The following is a 12,031-nucleotide window of genomic DNA, read 5'->3' on the forward strand; positions in this document are numbered from 1 at the left end:
AAATTCTACGTCACAATATTCGTTACATATAAAGAAAATTGATAAATCACTGGAAAATTGTTGCACAAGGATACAAAAAATGCTACACAGTTCACAAAAATCCTGAATTTTGGTCAAATTTCCAAATGCGTTATATTGCGAATTTAATTCCAATTTATTGTATCGGAATGTACAAACACCTTTTATTCTCAATAATTGTAAAGTTTCCAAAAATTTGTAATTCTGGCAACGAACTTGCACATTCGTTACTCAAAATTAAAGTTGTTTATGTTTTTCTCTGGACAATTAAGTAAATTCATGTGGCAACCTTCGTGACGTAAAGTATTGCACAATTGGGAACGAAATTGAGAAGAACTTCTTACTGCATGGAGATCATTCAAGGACGTGAACTTGTTTTAGGGGATTTCTCATTTTTGCGAATGCCAAATTTTTCGCGAGAATTGTTCTCCCATTTGTTAACGAATTACTTATTTGACATAATAATTTCTATGCATTTAATTCACTAAAATTTCCACTCTCCACTTCCTGATTTTTGTTCATTCTTATTTCAAAATTAAGAAAATTTTTAAACAAACAAATTTGAATTTGATTTGCACTTGAGTAAAAAACAACTAAATTATCGAAATTTATCTCTTGCTTGACTAGGAGCACAAAGTAACGGCTCGTGAACGTGGATACGTTTTGTGTACAAAAAAGTGAAGCTTGTTTTGCCGACAAGCAAAAGTGCAAGTGAGTGAAGGAAGAGATGGGTGTAATAATGTGTGAATTATTGTTATCATTAAAGTGTGTAAGCTTGATGTGGTGTGATGATTATGGACGTCTTAAATCAGTAGCAGAATGAGTATGTTCATTGCATGCAGAAAGACAGGGTTACTTACAAACAGAGACGATTCACGCAGTTCTTGGAATCTTGGTTAGCAAAGTTTGCACAGTTTTACACAAATTTCAACGGAAAATCAGGTTATAAACTTTTGTAAACCCCGCAGATTAAGAAAGAACGCTTGTTTTTTATTATGGCAGTATTAATAAAATAGTTGTTTCGACAGTTACAGAAGTAACAATGCTTGAAAAACTATGTGAATTGTCTCTTCGCTCTTTATAGTTTTGTTCTAAAATTAAAATTTTTTTAAAGAAATTTTAGAATTTTTGCAATGTTTGTATCTTTCGGGTAAAATATGAAATTTAGTTTCAAAAAAATATTTTTGGACTATAAAATTTTTGAACCCGAGATACTTTGTGTCGTATCGATATTTTTTAAAGCATGAAAATGGGAAACCAAAAACATTGAAAAATACATATGATGTTTTTTGGAACCCTGTCTGTAGGTATTATGTATTTGCAATTTGTATTTAACCTTTTTCATAAAAATTGTTTACTGGTGTAGCGTGGTAAGAAGGGGACACACATCAAGAAAGTGATCGCTTTTCGAGGTTCTCGAGGTGTGATCTAATTGTCCACAATGTAATTAACATGTCATATGATTAGGTGCTTGACCCCTGACCCCCGTTCAGTCGTTCAAACACCTTATGAATGTCCCCTTACTTGGTTGGGTACATATGGTTTAGTTTTTAATAGGTAAAGTTAGCCTGCGACTGCAAAAAATAGGGATAGGAAATGTTCTCACGACCTTTTTCTCATTCCCTGCATTGTACTTTGAGTGTCCTAGGAATTAATATTTTAATAGATTAATAAAAAGTCACAATTATGGCCCTGATGAGGTATATTGTCTCGAATTGTAGCAATTTGTAAATAATTAGGCAAGGATTAATCAATTTATTGAGGAAATTGAAGCAGGCCTTGGTAACCCAGTAAACTTCCAAGCAGGACCAAGCTAGCGATCACCAGATTTTGTAAAAACCGTTAAATAATTTTGCAAAAGTTCTACAGTTTTACAAAACTAGCGTGCAAAAAAAACTTAAAATTCTCGAATGAGTGATCTCAGATTACGAATACATATGAAGGAATTTTTTAGAAATTTGGTAAGGTCCAACAGAGTGACCCACACTGGTTTTTAAAAGTGGTCTAAAATACTGAAATTTTTCATGCTGGAGAATGTGACAGTTAATGATGATTAAAATTCTGAAATAACTTGGGCCAAGAAAGCTATAAGATGAAAATAACCGAGCTCGTTGAATTTGCATTACTCGTGCGTGATGACCCTTATGCGACTCCCATTAATAAAAACTATTAACCAATCAATCAATCAATCTAAAATCTTTGAGGGATAGGACACAAATTTAAAATATGATTTTTCTTCCTGACTCGGGCAAAATGAAGTCTGCACTGTATGTATGTTCGGTTAATATTTGATATGTTCTTAAATAGGTGCATATTTATCTTTCGAAATAACTTTGTTAAATATGCAATAGATATGTTAATTTTGCAGAAACAAGTAAATGGGTTGGACATGCAAAAATCAAAATCAAACTTTGCTTGATTGAGTTATTTAGGTAGCATTTGAGAAATTTTTGGAAAAAATTCCGCTATTATTACATACATACCTATATTTATTTATGGTTAATGAGGATTTTTTATTCTGAAATAATATAAATCCACTAAATACGGCATTCTTGAATGGGTATGTCACTTATTGCAAAATACGAATTTACCCATATATTTGCACGAAATTCTGTAAATTTGTCTTGCATAAGTACATGAGACAGACTAAAACGTTTATGAAACAAGACATGCCATAAAATGACACGAAACCGCACTATATTTCCTGGTATTCAAATTTGCGGATGTTGTGCAAAATTTGACTAATTTCTTTATACAGCTTCTCTTCAGAGTAGTCTTCATGTACACAGAAATCTAGGCTGACATAATAAGGACACTTATTTCCATGGGATGATAAATATAACTAAATCAGAGATTCTTAATATTTACATAATTTAACCTCCAAAAATATGTATGATATATGAAATAACAAACAATTCTACATGAATTACACATACGTTCATCACATTTATTACAATAAGGGCAAGCTCGGACCATTAAAAAATTTTTTAGAACTTAGAGTAAACAAAATCGAAAATCCAGAAACGTACATAACTTGTTCTTTTTTCCTCAAGTTAGTTAACGCCACTCATAAATTTCCGGAAGTGTTTGTTCTATTGCTGTAAATGATCTTGATCCTGCAGCAGAAAAGTAATAAAGAAAAGAATAAACACGTGCCAAGCCCGGTTTGGTCGGTCTTGTTAATAACGTCGCCTCGAATGTGGTGAGAAATTGATGAAAATGGAGCACATTTTCGACTAAAAATAAAATCAACAGCCAAAAAAGCTTTTAACTTAATAATTGTGATAAAATTTTATTAAAATGTTTGCTAATTATGCGTCATAAAGAAATATATTGTACATATTTACCTATATCACCATTTTGAATCATTCAGCAAAAGCCGGCTAAAAATTGATGGAGATCTGAACTGACGAAAAACTCCTGTTAAAGTCGTGTACCCATGTACTCTGAGCATCAATTTGCATACTCCTTTGGATTAATTCGGGAGACTCTGAAATATGTCACCCCGCCCAAAAGTCCAGTTAGTTCTTGACCAGACTGAAGGCATCCTTTCTTTCCAAAAACAATGGGAATAGATGAGAATGCGGATAGAGAGAAAATAATTTGAAAAAACTTAACATCAAAGAAGCACGGGTGTTGGAGATAGTTGTGGAGACAGTGGAGTGATGGACACACAATATTGGAATTGCTATACGAGCGAGAAAGTGAGACTGAAATACATAGAAGTTGCTCAATTTCTCCATTCAGTTAAAGATAATGGAAATGTGTGAGAGCTTGATAGTGCAAGACGATAGCATCATTATTGGCATTAGAGACATTTTCATGCATAGTTTTTATGAACTTTTCAAAATTCGTCTTTATTTTCGTAAAATGGAAACGTTAAATATTTTTCGTTATTCTTGTTTACATAAAATCACTTGAAAAAATATATTATTAAAATTGAAGTTGAAATTTACATCGTAATCGTGTAAAGATAAAGATTTAGGACGATCAGTTCCTTTCATCATTTTGTCAAATGTCCCTGACTTCTTCTTTAGATTTGATATTTAAAATACGAAGTCTGGGTTATCAAAGTAATTAGTTTGAGAATAAAGAAATATCATTATTTCGGAATTTAAGAATAAAATAAGGCTTTGAAAATTTGCAGGGGTTTACATAGCACTGGTAGCAGTTATTTTAATTGTTTAGAACTAACAAATCTATATCATGCCTATGTGACACATCTAGAAAATCGCGATTTTTCGCGGTACATAATTAATCGGCAACCCCAAGATGATTGTTATTTAGCAGTAGTTAAATCTATCTTTTCAATTTATGTGTGGTGAAGAAAGCTCCTCTAAAATAGAAGTTATATAATCTAAACTGACGTTTCTGCCTTGTCATAAACACCACCGGGATGGTACATATTTCTATTTCTTCCTGAGCTGTACAAGAAGTAGATTAACTTATTTACTAAATTTGTCACAATGTTTACTCTGTCCAGAAAAATTTGACCAAAATATTCCACACTACACAAAATAAAAACGTGGAATATAAACTAGTCAGGATTCTTGTAAGCTTTCTCTTTAATTGAGATATAAGTACCCTACTTTTTAGGGCATCGAATCGAATAAATAAATAAATCATGAATTGTCTTTTTGTACAGCAAAATTAACGATGAGATCACATTACGACAAAGTACCGCCCACCAATTTTTCAAAATCGTACAAAACTCACTCAGCCTTCACCCAAACGATGCACTTTCTTCTAAATTATATAATTTACTTACTCGGAGAAAGTTTCGCAAATGGTACAACAGGGAAAGCTACTTTGCGTTGGTGAGTACAATGAGAGCTTATCTTATCCGGGTCGTTATCATTACGCAGACACGCCCTCACATACTCACGCAAGAGTATGTATGTATACACGTATTTATTATCTTATGCTTTGTCTGTTACATGTGCATACGTGTGTGGCTGTCGTGCAGATTCGTAAGTCCAGTTTTCAAAGAAAAAACTTTCACCAGAAAGCACACTTTTTAATTTAGTTTAGTTTTTTTCCTAGTTTCTTATAAGTAATTAAAATTCCCAAGTTGTAGTTAACATTTTTGGGAGACGTGATTTTTGTAAGAATTCAGAAATTTGAGAGTAAGGGTTAATTTTATTGTAGAATATTTTATTTTTCCTGGGAAAGATGCAAAAAGTTGAGCATATTTTGCTCTCAATCAAGAAATTCGTATAATTATTTTTTTTTAATTTGAAAATTTAGGAATTTTTTAAAACTTGTTGAATAATTCATGTATAGTGATTTCGTTTAACGTGGATAATTTCAAATCACACAGAAAACTGTTGCGCACACGACGGTGGCATGCACCTGTCACGGAAAATATTTAAGGAAAGCAGACCAATTGTCTAGGACCAAATTGGGAAACGGGAAACAACCCAAAAGAGAAAGTTGTACATATATCCAATCACATCCAGTCAAGAGAAAGCGCGAGCAGTGCGTGGGTTTTCGCAATGGTTATGATTATTATTGCACACACGCTTCGACCATCGCGATTTTGAGAGGAGTGAAATAGAGCTGGAAATTGTTATTTGTTTCCATCCTCCTTCCTCCAGCCGCACACACTCTTATTAATTCGGTAACAAAGTATTATCGGGCTATATTGATTTGATAACTGTCTAAAATCAAGGTTGTCCTGCTTAATTTTGGGTAGAAAATTTGTCATTAAATTCGCGATGTACAGATTCCGAATGATACAGACGAAGAGCACGAAGGTGTAATTTAAATTGTATTAATGAATTATATAGAGTAAATTGATAGTCTTTTGGCCTGGAATGTGCGTCACTGAAATCGTGCGAGTTATTTAGTGGAGATGCTTCTTTGTGTCTGCAGGGCATTAGAAGCACACACAGCACGTTATCCTGCTACGTGCAATTATTTCACACACACGGAAATATGCACTTTTGTGCGTGGGTGTGGAAACAAATGAACAAAATCAAAGCTTCAAACAATAATTTGAATTGATGTAGTGAACCTTTGTTGAAATTACATTTTTTGCAATTTTTGAGAACAGAGTTTAAAAATATTTTCACAGGAATTAAAATTTGATAATTTGTACATGCAATAGTTTTTTGCACATAATACATGCATAACGATTGGTATCAAATACACATCTTGCTGTATTAAAACCTGTTTAAAATTAACAACATGCACGGTCTCGCCAAACCTTAATTAAATATTTTGAACACAGTCAACAGTAAAATTACTCCGATTTTTGAAACATATCCTAATAATTTATAATACTAGAATAATAGTTTGAGCATAAATCGACATAACACAGTCCAAAACTCTGGAGCTCTATTGGATTATGGAGGAATCAACATGGAATAGGACATAGAATAAAAACATGGAATCTTGTTACTTATTTTGCACATTACACAATTCTAAAAAATAACAAACCGTTGTCAAAATTTAACAAAATGGAAAATTCGTAATGATTCATTTTCTAACGAAGGGTACTTGCGAAGTTATCAGTGGGGGACCGTTGGAGATATTCTTAGGTGTACAAAAACCCCCACGTGGTGAGTTTCTGACCTCATTAGCGCTCGACACACCCACAAAAAAGGATGAAAACGATTAAAGACAGATCTCTGCTCTTTAAACCTTCGTTAAAATTCCAATTCTGATCCGATTTTTAAAATTCTTGCACCATTGTAGTCCCAGCCAGACGGTTTTTTTATAATATCCGAACTCAAACTATTTTTTGACTATTTTCGAGAATTTCCTGTCCACAGACTTGTTTTCAAAAAAGAATTAAAATTTAAAAAAGTTGGTAGTATCCCCAAAGGAAATCGAAATTCCCCACTGACAACATCTTAAGCCCCCTCGTAAGTATTCAGAAAATATTTATCTGTAATAAAAAAAGTTCTCCGGTACTATTTGTAGACGTTGTACATTTCTATCCTTTCTTAGATATCATTACAGCATCTTACGTGAAAAAATCCATAAAAATCTTAAATTCTTGTTGATTGCTTGTATTTACTTTACATCGTTCCCAGCTCAACAAAAGTGTACAACAGGAACAAAATCTGGAAGATTTTCTCCTTGACTTTCTCCCCACTTAAAAATTGTTTTATAATTTTACTCAAAACTACAATTTTAACTTATATCAAAGTACTTGAGAAGGGAAACTAATGGTAAGATGTAACCAACATTAGACTGTTCGGATGCAGTGTTGTCGGAGTACTCATGACTTAGTCAGACCAGAAGGCTCAACGTAGCTGGTTCGAGAAATCGATCTATATGAACCAGTTAGGAATAATATGAAGAAGAGAGGAAATCCGTGGAGACGTGTAATTTGACCAGTTTTAGGTGCAAGTTTAATCAGGAGCATCTACTTTAACTTTAATAAGCCTTCATCCTCTAAGAATAGAATGGACCAAAAGCTATGTACAAGATTTCGGTAAAGTGAACTATTTTTGTCTAGAACCTCAATCGGGCGATATTGGTAAAGAAAAGTGTGAATTTACAGCCTAATCCTTATTTAGATTATATCTCTTAGCATCACCATCTCATCTCATTTAGTCAAATAACTTGTTACTACTTATATAACCAACTCTCCGTCGCTGTAAGTCTTACCCTAGTCCCCATTTCGATGATTTTGTGTACATGGCAGGAGTTACGAGAAAATTACCGCATATTTTATGGACTAAAATTATAATGCGCATTGTACAATTTTTCGTTTTAAAGAATTTTATTTTTATATTTATATATTTGTATTTACAACGAAGGAATCAACCCCGTTGGGAATGCATGGATGTGATGAGAAGAAGGTGAATACTAGGCTTTAAGAGTTAAAAACGTGCACTTGTCGTAGAAGATAAGTCCAAACTACAAAATTTTAATTATTAAATTACAATACGTTAGTTGTCCGCAATCAAATTTTAACCAATCTAAAATTGACTTTCACTCCACTTTCTTCCCTTTACTTCTTTGACACATATAAATAATCTCCTTTAGTCATATACATACATACAAAACCAGACTTCGTTTTCACGCATTGTCTCTTTCTCTTCATAACCGTGTAGCTTGTGCACATTTTCCACGTTCCATTTCAGTTTAACATTAACACGCTCCAAAACTCCTTTTCATTCGAACCCTTCAACCGTCCCAAATCCAAACCCAATTCCATCCTCGGAGTAGAATCAGTACTAGCGAATGATAATAATAATGAGACTTTCACTTTGGAGAAAGTAATCCAATTCAGCCCTCTCCGCAGAAAAGATATGAATTTACATTAACATTTGCAAAGGAGAGAAAGCAAGAGATGGGAAAAAAATTCAGTTCCACTTTCTCCACTGCTTTCACCCACCATGCATGTTTCTCCACTGGAAAAGTAAACAGTAAATGAAGCAAGTAACAGTCGTCCGAAGGAGAGAATGCAGATATGCCAAGTTGTCAAGCAGGGATGCAATTCAGCCCAAAATTCCCGACAGATTTGCAATTCGACTCTTTTCATCTGTCCGTTGAACTGAATTCCATTCAGAAAAAGGATAAAACATCCGCACTCTGCGCAGCTAAAATAATTTTGCGCCGGAGTAGGAAAATGGTTAGAGCTGTAGGCAATCAAGGAATGAATTGCATTAATGCTTAAACCATACTTGCTTTGTAAGCTTGCGAAAAAAATAATTTGTTATTAAAACATTCATGCATACAAAACATTCCAAAGCGTGTCCATGTACGAAACATGCAAAAAACGTATCTAGTAATATTGGTTATTTATCAAACGTTATACAACTAATAAAGTAATGATAGTCCTGCTAATTGTCATGGTCATTGTCAATCATTTTGTTGACAGTTTCAGATTTGACTTGGCTAAAATGTTACGGGTCTGTTTATTGTAACAAGATAAGCTTGTTCCTAGTGAAATCAGAGTATCAGAGTTGTACACGTGAAAGATTTCTTTGTATGACTAAAGCACTCCCAATTTGCAGGATGCCTAATCCTACTTAATTATTGTTTCACGTTGATCCATTCATCGAATCAAACCTAATTCAGCGAGAAACAAGGGGCGACCTTTAACTTGATACATGACACAACCCGACGCGCTACCATGAAGCAGCACGTTGATGTGAAAATTCACACTATTTAGAAAGACAAACTCCATCCTGTAAACGGAACACGAGGGGGGACGGTTTTCTTTCTGGAGGGAGAAAGCAAGACAAATGAAGTGTCGTCTTAATGACACTGATTAAATCCCTGGAGGACGCACGAGTTGAAAATATTGTGTAACGTATGAATCTGCGTAATCTAGCAGATCGAGGTGGTAATAATGCAGTAATGCTGTATGAATTATGGCTGCAGGAACGAGGAGAAAGTCTCCCCTGATTTCGAACTACTCTTGATTCCGGTTTCCGGTTTCATTTTTGTTTTTCCGTAATATTACAAAACAGGTTTACGGAACAAGCCAATAAGACTAGGACTGTAAATTGAGATTTTCGTCTCAAGCTATTTTCTCCACTCTTCCTTGAGACGAGTCAAACACTTAGTTTCCAATTTTCGAACGCCCTTCGACACATTTCAGGGAAGACAAGATCTCGCTCCTGATTCAGAGCTTGACGAAGAGAACCAAATTTTGATTCCTTCCTCCTGAAACAGTTTGGTTTACCCTGGAGAAGATTAAATTAGTGTAACCTGACTTGATGAAGGTCCCTGAATCAGATATCCAGGTCATTGTGGGTTTTGATTTCATATCTGTAGGGCTAATTTCCAATGTATGAAATTATAAACAGTACAAAAAAATCTGGAAGGAACAAGATATTGTCAGTATTATGAGAAACCAAAATCCTACTCGTTAACTGCATTTTTATAAAGTTTTTTTAAATTTCACACTACATAAATAGTTATAACCCTCTGGTGGCCAGTTATTATCAAGAAAAAATATTTCTCTATTACGAGTTTACCGCATGGCCTACAATGTGCTAATGAGACACATTTTACTAATTAACTTTGAAATTAATACCTGTTTGTTTGGTTCCCCATCCGAGAAAAGAATGGGGTGTGCTTAATTTACTTAAACAAACCAAGCATTAATCTCCTTTTAATGAAGGTTGTCAAAAATAAGAATTTAATTTCTCGTGGTGCAATTTTCGTTTATGATATATTTTTTCATCGTAAAATAATCCCACAGAGAGTGAGGCGACTGCTGTGATGGAGACAAATCATTGATTAGCAATCAATATACAGACTAATTTATCTGAGATGATTATGAAAACCTAAATTTAAACTTAATAATTTAATGTATCTGTAAATTTTAGCTCATGCTTATAATTTAAGAAAATTTTATGCATTTTTTGCAATGCATGATTTTGAAAATGCATGATTTTGAAAATGCATGATTTTGAAAATGCATGATTTTGAAAATGCATGATTTTGAAAATGCATGATTTTGAAAATGCATGATTTTGAAAATGCATGATTTTGAAAATGCACAGTTTACACCCCGAGATTAAAAAATATGAATAATGGAAATATATTTAGATTTGAACAGATAAGATACATAATGACAATCAAAAAATATTATTGTAAGCTTCATAATTCGGAAATAATTTTTTCTAATCAATCAACCAATTTCTGTTCAATCCACCAGAAAATAAAATTTGTAAATTAATTTTAAAATTAAGCATTAACAAATTAAACTAACGGTTTTATCGCCAAGGAATCTATATTTTAAGCTTTCTCAAGTTCCGTGTAATTTGATATTTGGCGTCAAACTGTTACATTACAAGCACAAACCTTCATTCAGGGGCATTTGTTACCGATTTTGAAGAAACCTCTTCCGATAGCAAGTTCCTACTACATTATTTAGCGTGTAGGATGGACAAAGTGGGCTGTGAATATTTGATGAGGCCTGGAAACGAGACAGATCTTTGTGAAATGTCAAGTGAAGTGGAGGAATCCAGAAATAAATTTCGCCCACTTTCACAATTTTCATTTCAGTTGCAAAACTGAAACTTCCTCTTGAAGAAGACGGATTCCATCGTCTTCTCAAGTTCAAAACAAACATTCACTTTCTCTTTTCATGATCCACTTCATTTCTGAGAAGAATGCAGCTAGAGAGAACTTACTTATTTAAATAAATTGGTTCATTAGAGAGAAAATGTATGAATAGACCTTAAAGAAATACAGAAATTGAAGGACACTGCCAAAAATAGAAATGTCAAATATTTACAAACTGAATGGCCTAAAATTTTACAATTTTGTGATTTTAGCTAATTATGGCTAATCTTCAACTTTGTGTACAAAGAAAAATCCAAACTGCTTCAAAACTTTGTCCATCTTACGCAACAATCAAATCATTAATAAAGTTTTTATACGTAACTCTTATTTTATAGAAATTTTACTCATAGGCGGGTTTAAATTTCAAGGTTAAATGTTATGCAATCCATACCTAAGTTTCTCAATTCTTTGCCAAATTGATCCCAATTTTACTTTTTATGGTATAAAATTACCATTGGAAACGATTTGAATTCAAAGAACAAATAAGAGAGAAGGTTTCACTCTTAAAAATCTGGTAAAAAAGTGTACACGTTGTCGCCACGTGACTCTAACATATTTCTTGCAGTTTCTTGCACCTCGCATTTCATGCATTCCTTTATTTGCCGTGCAAAAAATGTAGCAAACTTGCAAGAAACGAAACACTGTCCAAAATTGGTTAGAGATTCGCTAGTCGTAAAAGATCGAGCAGATACAATTTATTTTCTTTTGTACAAAAAGTGATACGCTGTTACTATTACTATTATTTTGTTTTACGTAAAATATTACCGAATGCTGACTAGCATTTCATTATCGTAAACAATTTATAAAAATATTTTGAAGAGTGCATTCTTCACATCTTCTATTATTTGGCTACCTACAATTTAAAGCTTTTAGCTTAACTTACAATATTTGTTAGAATGAAACCATTTATGTGACGCAAATTAAAAATGTCACAAATTTTTAAGAATTGTGACCCTTGACATCAGCGTATCGC

This window comes from Folsomia candida, unplaced genomic scaffold, assembly GCF_002217175.1.
Source record: "Folsomia candida strain VU population unplaced genomic scaffold, ASM221717v1 Fcan01_Sc008, whole genome shotgun sequence".
NCBI lineage: Eukaryota > Metazoa > Arthropoda > Collembola > Entomobryomorpha > Isotomidae > Folsomia > Folsomia candida.